Genomic DNA, 25,503 nt, shown 5'->3' with positions numbered 1-25,503 from the left:
TAAATCATGGACAGATTGAATATAGAGATAGATCAGCTGACATAATATTATTCCCAATTTCCCCTCTGAGCATGTTCTCCAGCTGTGCTGGGGCTCTGTGCTACACAGTTGAAGGAAGCTCATTTTATGCGCAGTATCACATATAAAGCGATCATAGAAGGGAAAGACACAAGTTCCTCAGACCACATAGATTATCAAAACAGGCCTGAAGGCCAGTTTCTGTGTGTGTGTGTGTGTGTGTGTGTGTGTGTGTGTGTGTGTGTGTGTGTGTGTTCGCGTATGTGCACGCTCGCGAGTGCATGTGCAACACTTGGCAGGCCCCACCTGAGGCTCATCTGAGATTTGTCAAAGCCGGCTTTGTGAAATTCCCAGGAATCCTTCCTTAGGGAGGACATTGATATGGATGCTGACCTGCAGAGACCAGCTCAGCTCAGCTCTAAAGAAGCAGGAGAGAGGAGAAGTGCTTCCGAGGCCAAGACGAGGGTTCTTCCTGCCGCTTTATGGATTTCAGTCAGGCAGCAAGAAAGCTGCTGTTGAAGGGATGAAATGATTGTTGTGCAGAGACTGTATGTAGTTTTGTTCTCATCTGCTCAGCGGAGCAAGTTATCTCAGGCAAAACTTCACTGCTGAGGTGGGGAGCCATTATCTTGTGGCATCATGTTTAAAATGCACTCCTGCTTCTGTTGGTCTTTAGATCAATTGTGGTGTGTTACAAGGCCTCAGCTGCTGTAATGGACCGAGCTCAGGCTTGTCTGAAGGGTTCTCTGGGTCCCGTTCCCATTAGTCTGGACTGGTTTAGCCTGGGGCTTGCTGCACAGTTTTCATTAGGGAATCTAAATTGGAAGAATATTACCAAGCTAGTGAGACTGCCATGTGAAAAATAAAACAGTTAAATATTTTAATTATTCAGATATTTTAACAGTTAAATATTCACAATAGTGTACAAAAATTAATTCAGTGATGTAGTGTTTAGTGATTTGGGTTTTCCACAGGTCCAAAAATAAGTGCAGTGAAAGAAACGTTAATTTAATGCCTGTAATATTAATTTTCTGGAAATGTAATGTGCTATGCATAAGACAAAAAATTCATGCTCTAGCTGCTAAATTGATGGAGGTCATTTTGCTAAAGAATGAAATGATTAAGTCAGTGTTTCTCCACTGACTGGAGTCTTCTCTGCACAGTGCATTTTTTCTCAAAGCTCAAGAAAGGCTTGAACTATTGCAAAGGTATGAAAAACACTACAAATATGTGAAATGAAAGGAAACCTCCAGCACACACACTCGTTTAAATGTTCTTGTTTTATAGAAGATTTGGCTCAAAAGCACTGGAATAAATGCTCTTCTCTTATGGAACAGGGAACTAAAAACCAGGCAGACATTAGTCATTCAAGTCACAATAAGCACCTAATATGCATGGCACTGTATTCGGTCACTACATTAATTCATTTCTGCCATGATTTGGTGCAATACAAAAGAACATTATACATCAGAACTTAACATGGCATACAGATTGAAGAATTGCTTACATTCATAGCAACAGAGATATATCAAGCATTCAAAGCATCCGGAAAGCATCCAGAAGCCCAGGTTGACATTGCCAGTAATCCCTCTGAGAACAACTGGCTCAGTACACACCTCAAATCAAACTCACACGGTCCCCCATCACAGACATACATACACACACAGCCATGAATGATAAACAGAGTGCTTGAGATCAGATGGCATGAAGCCATTACCTTCAACGGTAGACTTAGAAACACACACACACACACACACACACAAACCAACCATGCCTGCTTTTAATTAAGCTTCCAGTGCCATGCATTCAACAAGCCTCATTGTTTTCTAACCACACTACCACACTCCTCTCTTCAACAGACACAGCAAATAATTAGCCCAGCTTAAAGCAAAGGAAGCACATGGTGGAGAAACAAAGTGGTACTGGGACCTTCAGCAAAGAACGTGCTATAGGTTTTACACACTCTCTCTCTCTCTCTCTTTCTCTTTCTCTCACTCTCTCTCTCTCTTCCACTCTCTTTTCCTCTCTCCCTCTCTCTCACTCTCTCTCTCTCTCTCTTTCTCTTTCTCTCACTCTCTCTCTCTCTTCCACTCTCTTTTCCTCTCTCCCTCTCTCTCACTCTCTCTCTCTCTCTCTTTCTCTTTCTCTCACTCTCTCTCTCTCTTCCACTCTCTTTTCCTCTCTCCCTCTCTCTCACTCTCTCTCTCTCTCTTTCTCTTTCTCTCACTCTCTCTCTCTCTTCCACTCTCTTTTCCTCTCTCCCTCTCTCACACTCTCTCTCTCTCTCTCTTTCTCTTTCTCTCACTCTCTCTCTCTTCCACTCTCTTTTCCTCTCTCCCTCTCTCACACTCTCTCTCTCTCTCTCTTTCTCTTTCTCTTTCTCTCACTCTCTCTCTCTCTCTTCCACTCTCTTTTCCTCTCTCCCTCTCTCTCACTCTCTCTCTCTCTGCCCATCTTCCAACACGGCTCATGAATTATTCAGCAAGGTGGTGGACAGCCACAGGCTATGGCATCACTCTGAGGAGGCTAGTCAATTAATGCCTTTAAATATACTACTCTCCCACACCTCTTTATCAATAATTCCACAGCCTCGCTCCTTGGCTGCCAGTGTTGTGGATCTGATAGGTGATTAGTATGGTGAAAACACTATGAAAGAGCTCTTATTTAAAGTGATGCGGCAATGTTGTGGTAGCAAATGCACTTTGTTGTTCTCTTTATTGCAAGATGAAAGAACAGAGGAATACAGAACCATATGAATGGTATATTCCAAGGTGTTTAGAGTCAGTGGTTGTGAGGTGTTTGTGACTCAATGGTTGTTAGGCATTTGAGAGTCAGTGGTTGTGAGGTGTTTAAGAGTGTGGGTATCCGACAGGAAGACAGGACAATATCATTCAGTGGGCTTTCCCACAGGAGTTTCCTACCAGCACCTATAGCAGCAGGTTGGTTTAACCAGGATCAGCGAAGTTCAATGTGAAGCATTTTCAAAGTTCAGTTGTATTATGTCATAGAGTGTTTGCAAATGTTTTACAGAGTTTGAAGTATTTAAACTTTTCTTGTTTGAAGTCTTGGTCAACGAGAAGCTTATCCCATGCCTCTGCTTTTGGCTTAAGAAAGAGCATGAATATATTTTGAAAGTCAAGATCAAAGTCAACTATTTTCAAAAGTGGTTATGAAATACATTCAACATTCATTATTCCAGATGTGAAATAAATAAATAAATAGATTTGGTCATGCTCCAGTCTCTGACTGGAAGAAGAAGAAAAAGAAAATGTTTTATCCCAAGCATTTGAAAAGTTGTTGAAGATATTTGGTCAACATTTTACAGAAATATCTATTTTAGTGATATTCAACATTGTTCTTTTGCAAGATACAAGATGCTTGTGTGTAAACGTGTTATAAGCTTTCCTCTCCCACACAGACAAATAACATGTGAGGAGGAGGGTAGTCTCCAACCTCAGCTCCTAATGATTGTTACTATACATGTCCAAGAGGACAACCTGCTGCTTAAACTCCAGCTCCCCAATCGCGCGCATACCTGCCCAAAAATGTGAAATTGTCTTTCCATAATCCAAATAGAAATGACTGAAGAGGATCAGCCAGCTTGTTTAACAATACTCTATAACACATATTCTCTACAAATGTCTCTCCCGCTAATATGACATATTCATAATTGCTTTCCTTTACTCTTGGAGTATGACCATTTTCTCTGCTGCTGAACAATTAACACCCCGCCCCCAGCCCCTGGAAAAAAAAAACAAACAAAAAAAAAACACCTCAATTCTCATTGACTTGCTCTAGTAATGATTATCATAATTATGTTCAATTACTTTAATGACCTAATTGAGGGGAGGCTCTGCTGACAGGTGCTTTTGAAAACTGGGAAGAGGATAGCGCCGTGCTGAGCTCTGCCAAGCTCCCTCGCCGTAATTATCTTCCGCCGAGTTTGTGCTCTCTTGTTCTAATGCCCACATCTTTGCCCTGACCTTCCCTCTTAAGACAGGCAAGGTATGGCCTGCGTCTGTCTCTACCTGCCAAGCATTCACATTCTGCCTAATAGCACATCAGCTTGATATTTATGAAAAGCTTGCACCTATTAGCAATTTTTTCTTTTTCTGTTTGTATAGCTCATGACTTCTTTATGAGAGCCTGGGCGTCTTATACTGCAGCATGTGCTGTGCTGTTAAATTCAGTCCAGCTCCCAGTGATAAGAAGCGTTTGATGCAAATATTGCAAATGCAAAAGTAGTGAGGGAGGCCAGTACCAATTTGGGGCCTTCTCCAACTTCTGCTGACACTTAAAAGATATATCCACTTTGTGGGAAGGACATTCTTACTTTCAAAGCACTTTATATTCAACTTATGCATTTGTGTCTCCAGCCATAGCCAGGTAAGCATAATGTGCATGTAAGGTGCACACTACTCTGTAGAACTATCCTTCCCTTTGACGGGCTCGGTTAAAGTCATCCATTGCAGATTGCCAGACTATAGTGAGTATAAAATAAAAGCAAATGTTAAAAGTAAAAGAAATAGAATCTGAGCAAACAGGGTGTTCTAAATGTCAATTCAAGTGCATGGCCTCATTTTCTATTCCATCAAGCCAAAAAAAAAGAGTTTCAATATTTTATATTACTGAAAGGCAAGATAATTCCTCATCATTTAGATCAAAGTTACTTGGCTATGCCTGGTAAGATCTTCTTGTGAAAACTGGAAAAAAACAAGTCCAGAATTCCTCCATTTAACTGAATATACTGTACTTCTCTGCTATAGTTATGAAACTGCTTTAACACAAGGTTTTGCTGACTTGCTATTCCACTATGGCATGCTCAATATCTTGTGCTGATCTGAAGAGCTAAAAAATCAGAAAAAAAAGACTTGGTCAGCTACAGAAATTTGATTCTCCCAATAGCACTCATGTATTGTTGGATTTTAAGTACATTACTGTGCCACAACATACCAGGCCCTGCCATACCACACTACACCACACCACACCATACCATACAATACCCACAAAAATACATTCTATGGATTAAAACCAAAAACAAATAGACAAAACTGAGCCTGAGCCCAGCTAAATTTGATTTTCATTCTTAGTTATAAAACATGATATTAAGTCAGTTAACTGATGTCTGCTGCTGATGCACATATTGTCCTCTACATGCTATTGTGTAACTGTATTATGTCTTACCATTGAAAATGTATTCATTTGTCACCCACATTTCAACTGTCTCTTTCTGTCCTTCTTTCCTATCTCTCCAGACCTGCTTCCATTAAAGCAAACATTATGTTTGAGACTATAAGGAAAAAAAAATTTGTATATATCACTCATTGTTTCTGTGACTAAACTGCCACTTCCAGTATCTCTCGCTGTATCTTTTTTTGGGCTTTTTCCAAGACTTGTTATGGGCATTCCTTATCATAATCCATAACTATGTGAATGACAGGTCAGCAATGAAACTGCATGATGGCTACATAGAACATTTTATGCCTGTCACAACAAACAGGAGAATATCACTGCAATAAATGATAACTGTTATTGATAACTGATTACTGTTTTTTTAGCACTGCAAGTTCATAATTTCATATGATTCATATAATTTCATAGTTTTTTACAAATTAATTACAAGTGAATAGAGCTTGTTGTCATGAAGTTGGTTTAATTATCAATGTATAATGAAGAGGCTAACATCTATGTCAAAGGGTGTAATGTGCTCAATCCAAAAGTATATATACACACAGCAATGGTGTTTATTTATTAGTCTCACAGAAAAAGCACAAACACATTCAAGCAAACAGCTTCAGCTTCTTCAGCATGTAATTTTTCTGGGAGACCATCAATAATCATATAATAAATTATATGAGTGCTGTCCATGTTTTCATGTAACAAAGATATTTTAATTAAACATAAAGACTGGGGATAGCAGTTTATTGTCGTGAATAATTTTATGTGCCACACAAAACATGGTTTACCTGCTGCTTTTTAAAACACATATTTCAGTAAACATGTTACTGAATGGTGCGTACAGCAGTCCCTGGTACCTGCTGTAGAATAGGTACATGTACAACGCATTCATGAATGTAACAATAACACTGTCATATAATTACATAGTCAAGCAGAAATATAAATATCTTAATTAATGTATAATAATGCTGTAATACAATGGATTAAACACACACCCATTGATGCTTAGTGTGTACTCCATAATATATTAATAATTTCAAACATACATCCGTATTTTGCAGGTAATGACTGAGACTCCAAGCATGTTGTCAGCACATAAATCAGTACATAAAGATCAAATTAATATTTTAAAGCTCTTGTGACAACTGGTCAGTTAAATAATGCTTTTCAAGTTATTACTGCACTTCACACAAAAACCCAGGGTGAGTCTCACTGGGTTACATGCACCAGAAAATGTATCACCTCTCCCTGACATATTATTAAATATGTTAGTTTTATAAAATATTTATAATATTTGTTAATGTTAGACATTTGCATAATGCACATTAATTATTTCAGGTTGTCATTTAAGGTGTTTTATGGTGACAAATATAAAATTCTCCATATCCGACGCTAAGGGCACTAAGGATGGGAGAGAAGAGCCAGCTAGCGTTAACTTGTCACAAGCTCAGTGCTGTTTCATAATACATAGACTGGCAAAAGATTCCAAGCCGGCACGCAGTAGACTAGCAAATTCAACATTTTATCTTATGTAAGAGACCATTTATATTGTTCAGACTAGCTAAATATAGCTAAATAGCTAGCTAAGTCAACATACCCCACTATTTAGTCTGCACTGGAAACAACAATATAACGAATATCTTGTGGAGCACTAATCCTCCATACACTAATCTCTTTCCTTTTCCTTTTGCTTTCTTCTTTTTTCTGAGTAATATCTGGAGTTTAGAAAGTTTAAAATGTCTAGTTAGCTAGTTCACTTCCTTATTTAGTTTCAACCCAAATGTCAACAAATACCCAGTGCACAAACCTCTTCCATGACAATTAAGACACAAGGTAAGATCTGTCGTGATTTTATGAGTATTTCTGTCAACCAGGCATATCTTTGAGCCATGTGGGTATAATCATAACAATTAAATCAAATATCTTTTTATATTTCTAACCTGGTGTATAAACCCAAGGAAAATGTCATTAATTTGCAGGGAAATATAATTCATAAATGCTTCATGAAACTGAGCACCTGGGCAACATAATAAATGTAATCTAGATATCTTTTGAAGAATCCATTCTCAGGGTTTGATTTATTCACTTAAAAGATTGGATGTACATTTTAAAATATTCATGAGCATTTCAGGAAGAATATATAGAATCAAGGCTAAATCTGGGGGTTATTAATCTATTACATGACAGTACACCTTTTTGAAGATATTTATTGAATCCTTCAATATAAAAATTGCAACTATCACTATTGCAATATGTCTGTGCCATTCATGAATGCTTTGTGTCATTATTCGAAAGCATTACCCCACTCTTTAATATACCACAGTATCACAAACAACTGAAAATGAACTTTGTAAACAAAATGATAGCTGTCCCACCTAATAGTGCATGATGAAATCTTTCCAATGTATGCTCTTGTCTTAGGTCATGACTGTCAATGTCCCAGTGCTAACAACAAACCCCTTCTTACATTAAACCATGCGCTGCTTTAGCCCCAGTTATCATGAGCCTAGCAGAAGATCTGTGTATTTGCATTTTATGATTTAAATGCATATAAGCTCATGTGTTCACTTTTTTGCATTGTTTGCCACACCATGTGTCTCAGTTATAGCTGTGTCCATAAACGAGACAGGATATGAGGGTAATCTCTTTAAGTAAGATGAATTTTTGCCAGTCCAGTGAGGGGGTTAATTCCATGAGTTGGCAGCAAGCTTTCACCACAGCTGGATACAGGACCTAGACACGTGCCTTTTCCTTTCAGACTCATCTATCCACTCTTCTGCCTTGGTATGTTCCACTGTGGGTAATCAGCACAACCACTGACTCACTGCTCATAGCTATGCCATGCTCAGACAGTGCTGCCACTTCATTTGCCAGGTTTTATGCAAAGTGTTCACCTATAGAAAAAGCAAGTAATCAAATGAGAAAAAAACATAACTAGCTGGATTAAATATTTTTACCAAGACTGGAGCACAATGCACATCAGTAAACAAGCAAATAGGCTGGTTCACCATTTAAAGTGTTTAAGGGGCAATTTTTGAAACCACATGAACTATACAACTCAAATAATTACAAATTCTGTTCTGAAATCTTAGGTGGGATAAAACTTTTCATTGACCAACATGGTTTATAAGTATAACAGCATTTTATGAATCAGTTTAAATATTTAAAAAATAATGCAACCCTTTTAAATAGTCCGCATAATAAGTCGTGTGTGTGTGTGTGTGTGTGTGTGTGTGTGTGTGTGTGTGTGTGTGTGTGTGTGCGTGTGTCTGTGTGTGTGTGTGTGCGTGTGAGTTTTTCAGTGGTCATGGGTCATAATCCAATCTTATTCTATAATTGTCAGCTGGTACCTAATGTGCACCATTGCTCTTATAAGCTCTTAAGTAGTTCTCAGCTTTACCACACAGAAAGAGCCCATGTCATGTCAGGGAACAAGGCGGTATTGGTGAGTGTGCCATGACAGATGGTTCCTTAATGTTTTACATTTTAAATTTCTCACCCCTGAATGGCCATGCACACTTTCCTTTCAGAAAGATTTGGTGTACTTTAAACAATGCCCACCAAGCAGAGAGAGAGGATTTAATTATTGAAATCCATACATGAGTTTGTCAATAATTATAACAAATGTAGTCTATCTAAGCAATGCATTCTATAGATTTTTATACAAATCACAATAAATCATTTACAGCTAAAAATGTGTCTCCTGTCACATCTTTGCCAAAGACATGAAGATGTTCGTATTGTGAACATAATGTAGCTGAAATGTATTTTTTTCCCCTCGGATTTCTCTCTGACAGTCATGACAGTGTCAAAAGACATTTTATGGCATGTCTCCCTTTGGAACTTGAACTGGCAAAACCTCATTTAAGATCTTTTGTATTCTGACTTGAAGATCCAGAAATTGAAATGCTTATTAGAACATTCTCTTCAAAAGGCAACAGGAGAGAGGAAAAAGGAGAAAAGAAAATTTAAAGGAGAAAAACTATATTGTTTTAAAATTAGTTATATATATATATATATATATATATATATATATATATATATATATATATATATATATATAAACACATACATACATACACACGCATGAATCTAAAGTCTGAAATCTCAGTAGCACCTATTATTTCAATCCCATAAAGCCTCTAAATGTCTTCAACTGTGAACAGATGGTTGAGCCTGGAAGTTACAGCACACAGGCAGTCTTAATCAACCCAGATTGGGCGATTTATAATGCCTGACATCATATGCATCCACTCACCTCATTCCCCTGCCTTATTTATGGCAACATTTGTCGCAGCAACCTTGCCCTGACCTCAGACTGGATGACTGTGTGACTGAGAAATAATAGACAGGCATCACAACCTTTGTGTTCAAGCATTAGATGCAGACAACAGGGCTGAGTTGGCCTCCTGAAGTGACAAAGAGCACAGACAAGACTTTTGTGGTGCAGAACTCATCTTTATTTTCATATTGTGGTATGAGAAGGGAACAACTCTAAGAGGCGGGGAGGGGGTTATCAATGAATAATAAATTTCTCTGAGTACGTACCTTATTCACTGCACTTACACCAGCCCCCTTATCTGCTAGGTGGAACTGATTGGTTAAGCAGGCATGGTGAACACACCTCAGGCAGCGGCTGCAAGCTGCATGCTAAAACCACAGTGAGCTTATTTACTTCTCCCAAGGCACTAGCAAGATTATAAATGTGGCACATGCCTAAAATGGAAGGCACTTAATGGATTGATATTATCGCACATATGGATCAGAGAACAAGGAGTGCTCTATAAAATTTGTCAAGCATTTAAAAAGTAAAGCAGCCTCAAAGTGATGTGAAAGCACTGCCTTTGAAAGCATGAGATATGCTAGATGTCAAATGTATCTGTGAAGTTAGCAAGCTGGTTATGGGGCAACATACTCTGGTAAAAAAAAATGGGGTTTTTTTAAGTATAGTGAAGTCAGATCAAACATTAAAGAATTGCACATTCTGGTTAGTAATAGATTTGTGGACCAAAATCTCACAATTTAAAATGAAATGAAATCATAATGTTTGAAATCATAAAAGACTACTAGATTTGTCTCAGATGAGCTGGAGTTACTCTAAATGAAACAGAGTAACTGTGTGTGTGTGTGTGTGTGTGTGTGTGTGTGTGTGTGTGTGTGTGTGTGTGTGTGTGCACGCACAAGAGAGAGAGAGTGTGTGTGTGGGCAATGTGTGGGCAGTAGAGTATTAGTGATTCATAACAGAGAAAAATCAAACATTTGAAAAATCAAGCAGTTCCTGTCTGCCAGTCCATCCATTTCTACCTGAGCTGTCTGGACCATTCTTGTATTCAGAATTACTAAGGAACAAACACAAAAACTACCTGGGACTATTGATCAGAACAACAAACATTATTCACCATTTTGTCAGTGCTTGCACAACCATTTCTCCTGCATCACATCAGACCTGCAAGTACCAAATGGTCTCCATCTTTAAAGACTTGGATTCATTTGTCTGCAGTCCACTAAGAGCCATTGCCTATTTAATGCCAATTACACAAGCTTTCGTACATCACAGGCATATATTTTCATGATCCCATTACTGATCTACTCTGGGTTTGCTCTAATGGAAGTATGTTGAGAGAGGAGAGAATTAATTTCTTTAGGAAACGAAAACCGAGTGCTTATCCAGTTTAGTGGTTACTTTAGTTTGAAACCCCTGGATGTTAGGAACTAAAACCAAGAACTAAACCTAGAAATGTGCAAAGTAAGTGGTCCATGTTGAATCAAAAAAAAGCTTCAACACAGTTGGGAGGTCTTTTGCAAATGTACCAAAATGTAATTACTAAAATGGACTCCTGTCTAGCCCTGGAGAACCCATGACTAGATTTCCAACATAGCAGAAGATGCTTAAAATGTACCTTCTCTTTATTTATGGCACAGGTGGACAATAGCCAAGAAAAAAGCATGTCATTCTAGTGCAATGGGTGCACATGCGCAAGGAATAATCTACACTTCATGCTGATACTACATATGTTTCAGTTGTTGATAACTTGAAAATTCCCTTCATACCTAAAGCAAACATTGTGGCTGCAGGAGGTATAAAGTCACATCTATAGTACCACAGACTGATGAAAGCATAGCTCAGCAAGCATCTGCTGTGTGCAAGCTTTCTTCTTTGTGTGACTTCAATGACATGAAGAACAAAAGGCTTGTCGAGCAAGCTGCTCCTTCATGCATTCACAAATCTGTTGTATCAGAACCGACCTGTATGTTGGACAAAGCCATACCTACAGCCGAGCAAACTAAGACTGCTCTCAAGAATTCAAGATATAGGCCCTGACATGCTGTATAAAGTCAACCTGCTTCTAAGTCTAAGGGGAAAAAAAACACCACCATCTCAGCTATCACTGTGGATTTTCAAATTAACTTGCACAAAATTATGCCTATATAATACATTTTCCTAAAATGTGTTGTTGTTAACAAAACAAGTGTGAGAAATTGTATTATTGTTATGGAACGCACACCTCTTGTAAGTCACGTGGTTTGGCCCGCCATGTGCAGTGGGGGGGGTCTTGTTTGTTTGTTTGTAATCTGTACTGGGTTAGTGTTTTTTCTGTGTATTTAAACCCCTGTCAAAGTGTGCAGGTTGTCAGTCATTGTTTAAGTTCAAATTGTTCATGGTGTTCATATTATTCATGTTCACTGTTTATGTTATGTGTGAGTGCCATTGTCGTTTTTCTTTTATGTTCATAAAGGTATGTCCACGTCATGGGAGTCTGTGCGTCCTGCTCCTTGGCTTGCGGCACTCGGGCAGCATTACAATTATAGGAAAAAGAATGTGTGAAGAGACAAATAAAAATATAAAAAGGTTTGTAGAACAGTGCTGTGAAAAAGTGTTTGCCCTCTTCTTGATATCTTATTTTTTTACATGTTCGTAACACTAAAATGTTTCAGATCATCAAACAAATTTAAATATAAAACAAAGATAACACAAGTAAACACAAAATGCAGTTTTTAAAAGAAGGTTTTTATTATTGAGGGGGGAAAAAAAACAAACCTACATGGCCCTGTGTGAAAAAAGGGATTGTCCCCTCTTAAAACAAATAAACTGTGGTTTATCACAGAAAGCTGAGTTCAATTTCTCTAGCCACACCCAGGCCTGATTACTGCCACACCTGTTCTCAATCAAGAAATCACTTAAATAGGACCTGCCTGACAAATTCAGGAACAAATGAGATACAAAGTAATTGAGATCTATCAGTCTGGAAAAGGTTATAAAGCCGTTTCTAAAGCTTTGGGACTCCAGTGAACCACAGTGAGAGCCAAATGACAAAAACAGTCAGAGCCAAATGGCGCAGCGACGATTCATCCAAGAGGTCACAAAAGACCCCACAACAACATCCAGAGAACTGCAGGCCTCACTTGCCTCAATTAAGGTCAGTGTTCATGACTGCACCAAAAGAAAGAGACAGGTTTGTCTCGGTTTTGCCAGAAAACATCTTGATGATCCCCAAGACTTTTGAGAAAATACTCTGTGGACTGACGAGACAAAAGTTGAACTTTTTGGAAGGTGTCTGTCTCATTACATCTGGCGTAAAAATAACACAGCACTTCAGAAAAAGAACATGAAACCAACAGTAAAATATGGTGGTGGTAGTGGGATGGTCTGGGGATGTTTTGCTGCTTCAGGACCTGGAAGACTTGCTGTGGTAAATGGACCCATGAATTCTGCTGTCTACCAAAACATCCTGAAGGAGAATGCCTGGCCATCTGTTCATGACCTCAACCTGAAGCACACTTGGGTTCTGCAGCAGGACAATGGTCCAAAACACACCAGCAAGTCCACCTCTGAATGGCTTAAGAAAAACAAAATAAAGACTTTGGAGTGGCCTAGTCAAAGTCCTGACCTGAATCTGACTGAGATGCTGTGGCATGACCTTAAAAGGGTGGTTCATGCTCGAAAACCCTCCAATGTAGCTGAATTACAACAATTCTGCAAAGACGAGTGGGCCAAAATTCCTCCACAGTACTGTAAAAGACCCATTGCCAGTTATCGCAAAGGCTTCATTTCAGTTCTTGCTAAGGCTGGCCCAACCAGTTATTAGGTTTAAGGGCCATGTAGGTCTGGATTTTTTTTCCCCCATTAATAATAAAAAACATTTAAAAACTGCATTTTGTGTTTATTTGTTATCTTTGTCTAATGTTTGAGCTGAAACATTTAAGTGTGACAAACATGCAAAAAAAATAAGATATCAGGAAGGGGGCAAACACTTTTTCACACCACTGTATGTTTATACAGAAAGGGCTTGAAGCAAACTTGTACTTGATGAAAAAAGGGAACGTAATGCCTCCCATCTTGCGTACTTTCTGAATAATGCTCACACCAGCTCAAATGAACTAACATAAGATGATTGCACCTCAGTTCTTTACATCAAAGAAGGCTGTGATGAGGACCACAAAGCTGGCTCTTTGGTCCAGTGGTCAGAGCTCATTTTTACCTCCTATCAGTCCTGGGTTTGATTCCTGGGTAGGGTTGCTGCCTTTGGGTATTGTTACACATGGTGTCAGAAGTGGGATGGTGGTGAGACCATTGGGAACATGCCCCAGGTTGATGAACCACCCCTGCTGTGAGGGGATGGTGAAGCACAGTGTCAGGACCCCCGATGAGGGACATGGGAAGGGTGGTTGTGTGTGGAGGGACATGGAAAGCTCCATGTGTAGGGGTGCTCTCCAGTGGTGAAGGCATTGTGATGTAGACCATCACTCTCCAAAGGGGAGGACTATGCCAGAGAGCTGGCGCTTTGGTCTGGTGGTCAGCACTCATGTTTACCTCCTATCCCAGTCCTGGGTTTGAGTCCTAGGTTTGAGTCCTGGGTAGGGTGGCTGCCTTCAGCTTTCATATCAGAGGCACATAAGACCCCATGAGACGTTTGTAAGCTTGCAAACTAGCTTCTTCTGTTAAAGACGTCCAGACTGCCTCCTTGAGTTAAAGACTTGAAGTGGTAAAGCTGAAGTAAATGGCACTTACATTGTGGTTGTGTTCTGAAAAGCCATTTGGCCAACGGGGTCCTACAGGAAGGTATTGTTGAGTTGTGTGCATTGGATCCTGCGTATTTCCATCTGCAGTACCAGGTGCTGCCTGTCTAAAGAGGAGTGAAGAAGCAGGATGGGAAAATGCATTACAGTGCATGACCCCTGTGTTTAGCTATCTCAAATTATTAATACAAAAACATCAGATTTTGTATTAGAAAGAAAAAAAGTGACTAAGTTTCAGTTAAATAACATATGTATCACAATTATTTTAACTTAATGTACAGCTGTGTCAATAAATATTTGTACAGTGATGTAATATTGCATCTGCGCACCATCACAGTGAATTTCAAACAAAGCAATCATGATGCAACTGAAGTATAAATTTTCAGCTTTAATTTAAGGGGTTTAACAAAAATGTTGCATTAACCATTTATGAATGACAGCCATTATGTAGTCCTACCATTTTCACAGGCACAAAAGTAATTGGACCATTGAGTGATAAGCTTCTTCATGGCCATGTGTGGCCTGGGCCCTCATTATCTGAGCCCTTGTGATGAAAAACCATAAATGTCCATTTACTGTTTTTCCACATTCCACAAAATAAAAACAATAATATAAAGCATTCTTGGAAATTTTATTTTTAAATGCCCACATGAATGAAGTAAGGTAAGTCTAAATAAAGCATATTTAGCATTTTAATGCAATTTACAAATTAAAAACCAATCTACAAAATCAAAAACTAAAATAACTGATTACACAAAAAGGACAAATGGTTGATATATGGCTTTTCTTTGCAAGAATTCATTTCATGACACATTAACGAGATAAAAAGACCACTCCTTGATTCCAAGTGTTTAATTTGTTTTATTAGCTGTTTATGACATTTCTCAATATGCACATCAAACAGGTGTCAGTACAAATAAACTAAGCCAGCGTTAGGCTGAAAAAGCAAATCAAACCTATCATGGAGATAGCAGAATCTTTAGGAATGCCCAGATCAACAATTTGGTACATTCTTAAAACGATGGATTGCACTAGCAAGCTCAGAAACACCAAAAGACCTAGAAGACCACAAGAGACTAAAGTGGATGATCACAGAATTCTTTACTAGGTGAAGAAACCCCCCTTCACAACATCTAGCCAAGTCATGAACCCGCTTAGAACACTGTTATGAGGTATACACATCATTTTAACAGTCTACAATCAAGAGATTCCTTCTTGAATGTAAATGCAGAGGGATGCAAACCACTTCTTAACAATAACAGGACTATTGCTTTTCTGTTCTTGGTAACTCTCAAGAACAGAAAGGTCACATTAGATGTTGCTAGAAAACAGCTAAAAAAGGCCTGCCCAGCTCTGAAACAAGATTCCTTAGATAGAAACCAAGATTAACTTGTAGTTCTGCATCTTCAATGATATGTTAAGTTTCATGTGGAAGTGTGAAGAGACCACATTAAATGAGCCAGGAAAAATCTAGCACATTCCTCCTAAATGAAGAGTTTCATCAAGGTCAGTGGTGCCTTTGATTACCACTCATATTGCGACATTACAAAATAACTTCTGAATAGATCGGAAATTTGGACTGTCTAAGAATTTGAGGCAGAGGATAAATTCAAAGAGATGCCTTATAACCTGCATTCTTATTAGATATTTTTTACTTCTATTAATATAACAGCTTGAACAAGAGCAAACATATATAAAAGTTATAGATCACACACCCTATATAAGATGTTCTTTTCCACACAGGAACTCGGTTCAAACATAGGAAAATGCTGGCATAATGATCCTACCTCTTAGAACAGGAAATTGAAAAAAGTGAGTTCATGGATCACAAACAGAGTGAAATCAGAAACTTGACATGGCTTGCATCCTGTCCATTACTTGAAGACAAGTAGTTCCTGAATTTAATCCCAGTATACTCTGAATTTTGCCCTGTCTGACATTTTCCCTGCTCTAACATGTCTAACTGAATTCACCATAAATTGACAATTTACTGATTAATTAAATCAAGCATTCTAGAACAGGAAAGGTAGTAAACTCTGAACACCAGGGTCTCAAGTCACGGAATGCAGAAGAGGTTCTACTTTAGGATCTTGCCAAACCACTAACACGCTCTACACCTGACATTAGCTGGTTAGCAGTCTCAAACAGCTACCTTAAAGTCAATTTCAGACTCCTCTCACTGATTCACTATAACAGCAAAGGTGGATTTAAATCCTGATTTGTCTGACTACAAGCAATGGCAAAACGAAGCAGGATTTGGACTGTACCAGTAGTGGAAATGAAGGGACCTCTAAAGACACCCAGACAATGCTTTTTTAATCAAATCATTACTTTTAAAGGTAAAATTCAGCCTATCATCTAAGTGTAGTATAATCAGTTTCCTACACATATAGATAGTTCAGCGTATACTTCCTAAAGGGTAAGTCATGTCCGGGGTTTCTTTGGTGGCATTTCATTAGTTTAATTTCCTCACACTGATTGTTGAAATGAGCACATACTCCACTTTATTCATTTGCAAAACACACTTATTGCCTTTCTGTCAAGGCTTAAGCCAGCCAATATATTGCTTTGATCCCAAGCAAGTACATAGCATAATACCAGAAAGGGTGTGACAGTTTTCTCTCGACCTCTCACACACAAAGCTGATTGTTCTTTGGGATGACCTTAGTATGTTGCATTAACTAAACCTGCTTAATCCTCACTTAACCTAATTTGGAGTACTTCATGAACATTTTATCTTACAGTAAATGTCCTCCTTATACTTAGTCCTTTTGTTCTTTCTGTCTGTCTAACTTGAGTGGATAAAATCAGGAACATAGAACATTATTACTGCTAAGCAGATACAATTAGCTCAGATAAGAAATGTCCACCTGAGGATGAGTGGCCATTACCAGATCTGTTGTGTGTGTGTGTGTGTGTGTATATGTGAATATGTTAGACTCACTCAGCACCAGTGATGCTGTGATTGGCAAAAATGGAGATAAAATTGGTGGCAATCACAAAAAGCCTGTGACATTAAACCCTTTTATAGATTTCTCTATGCAGCACTTCATGACAATGGCCATCTCAATGGGCTCTGATTGCTGCTGTCAGGCCAGTACATTCACTTGGGGTTTGGACAAAAAACTGCAGTGAGCAGTGTGCTTGAGAGAGAGCTACAAAGGGAGATTGTAGTAAGAAACAGAGAGAGTGGAAAAAAAGATGTGTTGTCATATTGCGTGAATGTATTAAACTGAGGTAGAAGGTCTTCAACTGCAGGGACTCTTTTGAGATTCCTGCTTGGTGTAGGTATTTGTGAGATTCCACCTACCTGACCTCTTATTGAAATATGCAAGCAGTGCATCAAAGTGGAAAACCTCAAATGAAGTGAACAACAGCATGATGCTACTTTAACATAAGTTCAGTGCAAGCTGACACATCAAATAATCATTTCCATGGCATTTCCATGAACTGTTCAAAAGGAAATACTACTGTATCATATTAACATGTATTCCACATTTATTGTTACACCAAACACCAAACCCTTTCATCTGGACTCCTCTAATTAACCATTTTTAGCTGAAGAACTGCTTGTCACTCAAGCTGTTTTGATTAAAAACAAAAAAAACAACCAAAATTATAGCACATTATCATATCTCTCTCTTGCTTTCTCTCTTTCTCTCTCTCTCTGACACATACACTCACTCTCTCTCTTTCTCTCCAAGACTCTTCAGCACAGCTCATTCTTAGCATAATATCCTCTCTTTGATCATGTCAGATCCCTCATCCCTTGTCCCAACCTTGTGCTGCTCGGCTAGCCTAACTTTGTTGCTAAACATGAACTCTGTAGCTCACACTTCACCCACACCCAGATCTATAGAGTCTTACAGTCAGGTTGGTGAGCCTGAGAAGGGAAGTCAATTCCAAAGGTTCAATGATTACATTTCATGCAAAAACAAACAAAACTGGAAGTTCATCAGTGTAAATGTCTGCACTACTGGTTCATTATTCAACCACTGATCAGTAATTGATTATAAAATAGATTCAGCATTTCAGTCGTCCGGGCTGATCAGATTCAGCTAAAGTGTGAAGATAATGCCCACCTAGCCTACCTATACCAAAGTTCTGCTTGCAGTCCTATAAGGTAATCTGCATGGAGACTTCAGTGTAAAGACATGAAGCAAAATCTCAGTTTAATAGGGTGGAGACAAAGACTACCAAAGAAAACATCAAAGTGATTGTTTTAAAGTGACTTTAATGGAAGTTCTGTGTCTGTTTAAATTTTATATACTTTCTTTTTGCTATGATTTCATTGGAGAATCTATCCAAAACAGCCAGACTTTCTTGGAGACATGAGAATATCCATGCCATTTTACTGCATTTAATTTGGATGAACCTGCTTGAACGCTGTAGACCTGTAGGAAATAGTCATTAAAAACTTTGCTTGCTGCAGGAGTTCAAAGACTTTGCATTGCAGCATAACAGCCTCAGTTTAAGAAATAAATAATGCTGTTTCAAAGACAAGGAAGTCCAAATGACACGTCCTCTGCGCTACTGCTCACTCTGGTTTTCAGGATGGCCCTTTTTCTCCCTGACCTGAGCTTTGGGCTGCTTAGAAGGCTTAAACCGCCACCCGATTCCAGTAGCACCATAATCCTCTTTTCCCTATGGAGCTAGGAGTAGCGTGCTAATCCTGCCTGAACGTGTACTGCTCTGGCTTGTGAACTTCTTCTGATGTTTCCGAATGGCTGCGTACCTTGTCCCACCCGACGAGGAGCCCACGGAGGTCCTAAGGTCCTCGTTCCCACCTTATCAAGCCATGGCGGGAGAGTAGGAGAGGGCTCATGTCCCGGGATGAATGCAGAACAGAGAGCAGCTCCTCAGGTAGTGTCTGATTCATACTTCCTGAATCTTGTGAACTCCGGTTGTATTGCTTTTTCCCTGACACTGCAGCCATATGAAACGCAATATTCAGGACTGCTATGTAATAAGTATAAGTTCCTACTAAAATATATGCTGAAGATCAAAAATGCTTTAAAACTACCTTCTAGTTTTACCTTGGTGGTATGCAAATGATGGCAGTGGTAAACAAGCATCAGCTTCTACACTGAAATTGGTTCCTTTTTGTAATATATTGGTTCCTTTTGCAATATGTCCACACATAAACATCTGTAGTTTTAGTTGTTTACCCTCTCCAGAGGAGAAAGAATGCATCTGCGAAAGGAGTTGAGCCTTTTAATGAAGCCTTCCATGTCTCCTTCTCTTTGTTAACCCCAACCTCCTTCTCTTTGTCAATCCTCACCCCTGTCAACCCCAACTAGCCCCATTTAAAGAGGTGAAACAGTTCAATTAAGTTTCACTCCCTTTCACCTAGCACACTTTAATTCTCCAATTTAAAGTCTGCAGATCAAAATAAGGCAGTGGTGGCAAGCCTTTGTAGAACAGGTTTCAGTACTGAAAGTGCCCGTGGGTCGCACAGCCATTAGTGACATGTTTATGGCAAGGGTTGGAAGTGTAGCTGAATGTGTTGTTGTATCCTGGTTTCCAGCAGCTCCATGGTAGAGAGACTATTAGGCTCAGTGGTTGATTCTGTGTAAGCACATCCAGGTACAATGACGTGCCATGCGCTTGTATAGGTAATGAGTCTCAGAGCAACACACCGGCCAAAGTAATTAGGCATTTTATTTTCAAGGCAATTTTTGTGAAGGCACAAAGCATTTATGATGATTACAGACTTTCAAGGTTAGGTCTTTTTTTTTTTTTTTGTCTAAATGGCTTGGCTTGCCTAAAAGCTTTCACATTGCTAGATTGTTCTTATGCACCTTTATTTTTAAAAGCATAAAACTACAGCTTTTGACACTTCTACTGTCCATCATGTAAATCAGTTTGACTTTTTGCTCTCAGTAGAAGGGATACCAAGAAATTATTTCAAAAGATTGACTTTACAATTTGAATGGCTCCAAACAATGAACTGACTAAAACCAGGCATTCAGAAGGTATTTCAGTAGAAACACATAACTTATTTATATGTAAATCATGACACAACATACATTGCTAAATATTACTGTTGGTATAAAATATAGTAATAGAAGATAATCTCTAGAAATGCTGAATTTTAATTTTGTTTAATAAAACGTTCTCTAATCCTGTAATCATTTTAGTAATTGGTTTGTGGCACAGTATGACATAATGATGCCAATTTGGGAAATTTGAGTTTATTAAGCACGACATGCATGATATCATATGCATGGCATGCCAATACACCACGTTAACTATATCTCCTAGTAAGTCTATCATAACTGGAAAATAACCAAACATAAAATAAAAATCAGGATTTTCACAGTTCAGTGTTTGTCAGTTTCCATAAAGATTATATAGAACTTATACAACACGGTCAAATTTAGGGAATTTTTACATATTGCATTTAGAAATGCCGATGTTGATACATTAAAGGATGAATGTTGATCTTTTTTTGTATAAAGCTTCTTAGCATACATACATTGTTGGCTCATGAACAATATAGATTTCAGTGCATAGCAGAGAAAGCATGAAGATACATTACTGTAAAGATCATATTATTGATACTAGTTGCCTTAGATACTGCATGTAGTAAGATAACATAAATTTAGAGACTTGGTCAGGTCCCTCTAACAGTGAATGTTTTTAATTGCTTCATATTTGCAGTTGACCAAATCAGTCTGTACTCTATTACAAGGAACGTGTAGGAATATTTCAGACTTTTTTTCTTTACCTTGTACTACTAAACTGCCTGCTGCTATATAACAGGTTAGTACATACCCTTTCAAAAAGCCTTCTGGTATTTCCATCACCCATGCCTCCGCGTCTGCTATGAGACATAAGCAGATAGCGTGCCGCATCACTTAGTTTACGCCTCGAAGGAACTCGCCTTCGGAGCTGTGTCCTCGACATGCTCAGACACAAGGGAGGCTGAGGCACACACTACAAAGTGATTTTACACTGGAAATGTGTTTAGCATAAACTCCTGCCTGCCACCCTGTGTAGTACTGCCAGCTGTCACACAAACCACAGCTTCAAAGGAAGAGCCCGGGACGAGCCAAGAGCACCATGCGCACCCTGGGAGACTCCTGCTTCAAGCACGGAACTAATGCAGGGCAGAAGCTCAGAAGCAGCTTGCCCTAGACTTGCCTAGCCTAGCTTGAGGGCTTGCAGGCCACTGAAGAGAAGCAGTTCTGCAAAAGGCAATGCCTTTTTCAATATTTAATGCCTTTGAAACATAGTTCGGCCCGTGCTATCAAATGAGCTAGACGTATGAGGCTGTGCACATAATGAATGACATAATTGGTAGTTCTGTTTGGCTGGTTCCCATTGAGCTGAGCTCTTCCACAATCAATATTCAGAGTCACACACCCTGGTCAGGGCTAAAGAGTCGCAGGCGGTCTGTTCCAAGGCAGGCCGCCTTTGGTCATGCAGACAGCACCCACAGAGGCGGGACCCATTTTGGGGAAGCACTCAGCCTGGTCCTATGAAGCTCATACTTCCAGCCTCAGCATGTTGATCCTCCACTGCCCAGGAAAATGTACTTTTATTGGTCAGATGCAGCCAAAGCCTAGCCAAAGTACTAGGATACTTGAGGATAGCATCAAGTGACCTTATAACCCCTCAGTGATTTAGTTTTTCCCTAAACACACAAAAATCACCCAGAGATGCTTTCATGGAGAAAGCATCATAATTCCTGTGGTTGTTTGAAGGTTCTGTAGCATAAAGATACAAGTGCACCACCCAGGCACAATAGGCAGTGGACACATTGTCATTTTTACACAGTGTACCTCAGTGTGGCTATATTGGCTTGCTTCAACTCATTAAGCACTTAACTCAATGGGGCACTGACACACCCATATTTTACCCTGTGGTGTTGGAGAAAGCTACCCCACACAAAGACTAATGGTACAATGAAAAAAAAAAACAAACAGCTGCTGTTGCAAAACATTTTTCATCAGTGGATAAAAGCCTTATCTTGTCTTTGAGGATTTTGTCACCTAAGATTTAATCAGCATGAAAGGACTGTAAGAGACAGAGAAAGATAAAGACAGAAACAAAGAAAATCTTTGTTGGGAAGACAAATGTTTCAGTTTACCATAATCAGAGGTAAAACAAGCCTAATCTTTGTCTGAGCTGCAGCATCTCTTGTTCTGTCTTACTAGAGATTAATTGGATCAGCTTTCCAAAAAGAGTGGAAAAAATTATTAGAAAATAAATTACAATCACTGCCACTTTCCTCTACCCATCTGTCTTTTTCCAGTGAGGGAACAAGTCCTGAAACAAGATTTCTCTCTCTGTTTCTCTCTCTCTCTGCTGCTGCTGCTCACATCTATCCATCTTCTGGTCATTTTAAAGTGTATACTTGTTATGTGGACATATGCAAAGAGAGTAAAAGAAATGTTTAGCTTCCATTGTCTTTAAATGATCATCCAGCAGGAGCACCTACCAATGAATATGAATAAAAGGGGAAAAAAAACAAAACATGAGGAACAAGAAAAAGGAAAGGAAAGGTTTTCTTCTACTTCTTCTTCTTCTTCTTCTTCTTCTTCTGGATCATGCATTGCGATTCTGCTGTATAATGTCCTGACAGGATGTAGTATTTAAATTACCAATCTTAATCAGGGTCTTATTTCACCATTGCTTTTTTGCTTCCATTACTGTTGCTCCCTCTGCCCCCTGTGATTTAGTCCAATGTGGGAAGCTGTGCCTTGACAAAAGAGCTGCCATCACTTCAGACACACTGATCCACATCTCCATATCAGGGGGCAAAAGGCAATCTAGCGATAAGCAGTATGCATTATCCTCATCATATGCCAACTGTTAAACGGGGCTCATCACCGCTGCTCATCCCCAGCCAACAGAGGTTTGACACTTCCTGGATCCTGTTTCTCTTCTAGGGCTGTGTGTGAATAGTGGAAAAAAAGTCCACCATGGCAGGTGGAACTAAAAGAATAGAATATGTATAGAAGATGCATCGCATTGTTTTGGGTTTTTTGGATGATGATTTGATTATGTGTTCCTCCTTAAAACAATTATGACAGTAATATAGTAATACTGCTATTTAAATTTTGAAATGGATACATATGGGGCCTAATCAGATACTGAAAGTTCAACTTTGCTGATAATAGACAATAAAGCAACCATACTTACACAGCGAAGGAAAACAGGAAGGACTGGTCATGGCTTTCTGCATTGCTGTCTTCATCTCGTGTGTTTTTTTCCTGGTTGACATTTTAGCCAGGGCTTGTTTTCCCAGTTGTAGTCATGCAGAAAAAAAAGAGCAAATATGTCTCTATTAAGATATGACGAAGACCCCGGCATATACATAAAATCTATAGTGACTCACTCTCTCTCACACACACACACACACACACACACACACACACACACACACACTATACAAAGCATCAGTATAGCTGTACTTCAAAAGAGAGAGCTAGTCGCTTAGGTAAATCTTACTATAAAATCCATTTCTCTTCACAAGAAAATGACAACAAAAGGAGGAATTGAATTGGAGATCAAAGTTTCCTTCACCTATCCCAGGTTCCTCTATTCACCAGACAGGACTGAAAGTCACCATTTCAGACTTTCACCTCATCATCTGCTTCTGGCATTTGGTATCTGAAAGGTTCTATCTGCTTAGCCTTGTGAAAATATGTTAAATTAAAGGCATGTTAATACATTTTGTTGCTATTTCATATACCTGTATTTCAGAAGTCTTTGAATTCTGGGTGTCAGTCCTAGCAAGGGTCAGCCCAAGTAGAATGGTGTGCTTCAAACACACAGTGAAGTGGCGATTACCTTTCATATCAAAGGAGTAGCTGGGGAAAGCAAGAAGCTCTGTTTCACTCTGTCAGTGGGCCACTTGCTGCCCTGGACCTCCTGACTGACAAAACAAAGGCTCCAGCATTGGAAAAGCCAACAGATCTGCTGTCAGGCCAGGGTACAATAATACTGTTATGAAGGACTGAGAAGCAACCTTTCATGGCCCAGCTAGCACTGGTGATGATGTAACTCGCTTTGCCTGAGCCACGTCCCTGTGACCTTTCTCTCCCTGCGGACAGGCCCAGGACTGAGAGACCTCGGCAGGCCTCCATCAGGACTGCCGGACCTGTTCCCTTGTGCGGATTTACGCCAAGCGGGACAAACTGCATCATAAACAATTCACCAGAAGGCAGACTGTTTTCTCTAAAAATCTCTAAGGCGCAATATATTTTACACATTACAGAGCTGTAAAAAAGAAAACTGAACAGCAGAAAAAGTGCTTATACAAATGTCACACTACAGACTGATCAGTGCTTTTGACACGACCCAATGCCCAATGCATAAGAACTCATCCAAGCTGTATCACATAATGTAATAACAATATATCTTTATAGTGAAAATATAACCTCATTGTCGGAGACATGAAGAGTGAAGATGGCAATATACTAGAACCACAAAATTCTATCAAAAGACATACATGACTGAATTAGCTTGTTTCTGAGTTGTAGAAGGTCATTAATATGTGAAGAATGTGAGCACAATGCTCACACTTATACTTCTGTCACAGGGTCAAAGTCTCACCAGTCCTCAGGATCCAGATTCAGGAAAGGTCATACATTGTTCACTTTGCCATATCAGCAGACTTCATGTCTTTAGGTAATTTTCTTCTCAGAATTAACATTAAGCCATTTAGAAATCCTCCAATGAGGAAATCCCCTGGATAAAAGAACATTAATTACCCAAACAAATACTCTTTCGTTTGAGAAAATAATGTTATCTCCTCTTGCCCAAGCCATTGTTTAGTTTATAGTTTGTCACCAGAACCCCCACTCTTGGGCAAAAAAAAAAAATCAGATAAAAGTGCTTTATGGACTCAGACTCATTTCCATGTTTATTCAAAACCCCTGTGCATCAATATCTTGTAGACAGTTAAAGAACATTAAAATCTATGATGTTGTGTCAGAACCAGCATGGCCATCTATGACCAATCATTCTTTACTTCCTCATTTTATGTATACAGTTGTCCAAATAGCTATACTGTTGATTTTACTTACTGAGACAACGAATCCCTACCGTGACAGCCGATAATCATTTCAGCAGCAAAATTACTATGACTGCAGCACAATCAATACAAAGAGGAAAAAATTAAGAGCTCTTTACTGCAGCAACTGCCACAAATCTTTTATAATGAGTCGGCAAAGTCTCAAGCTGTTTTTCATGAGCTCAAGCCCACGGCCCTGTGTCCCTGAGTGACGGCGGCTCCCTATCTCTGCGTGTGAAGGTCACCCGCTGATCCAGGGCTAA

At 39.2% G+C, this 25,503-nt stretch overlaps 1 protein-coding gene and 1 long non-coding RNA gene across 3 annotated transcripts in view; one reads left to right on the top strand and one right to left on the bottom strand.

The window, feature by feature from the left end:
- Window positions 1-14,314, bottom strand: part of cdh22 (cadherin 22) — a 155,266-nt gene extending 140,952 nt beyond the window's left edge. Inside the window, exon 1 of the mRNA XM_081717641.1 lies at window positions 14,207-14,314. The gene's annotated coding sequence lies outside the window, so the exon portion shown is untranslated. The remainder of the gene's footprint in view (window positions 1-14,206) is intronic.
- A 4,599-nt stretch (window positions 14,315-18,913) lies between these two features.
- Window positions 18,914-25,503, top strand: part of LOC145658784 (uncharacterized) — an 11,951-nt gene continuing 5,361 nt past the window's right edge. For both annotated transcript variants that reach the window (XR_014124653.1, XR_014124652.1), the window contains exon 1: window positions 18,914-19,077. This is a non-coding gene — a long non-coding RNA (uncharacterized LOC145658784). The remainder of the gene's footprint in view (window positions 19,078-25,503) is intronic.

This window comes from Electrophorus electricus, chromosome 7 (genome assembly GCF_041902795.1).
Source record: "Electrophorus electricus isolate QZ-2024a chromosome 7, ASM4190279v1, whole genome shotgun sequence".
Taxonomy (NCBI): Eukaryota; Metazoa; Chordata; class Actinopteri; order Gymnotiformes; family Gymnotidae; genus Electrophorus; species Electrophorus electricus.
The sequence above is the reverse complement of the archived record's forward strand: the minus strand, read 5'-3'. Positions and strand labels throughout refer to the sequence as shown.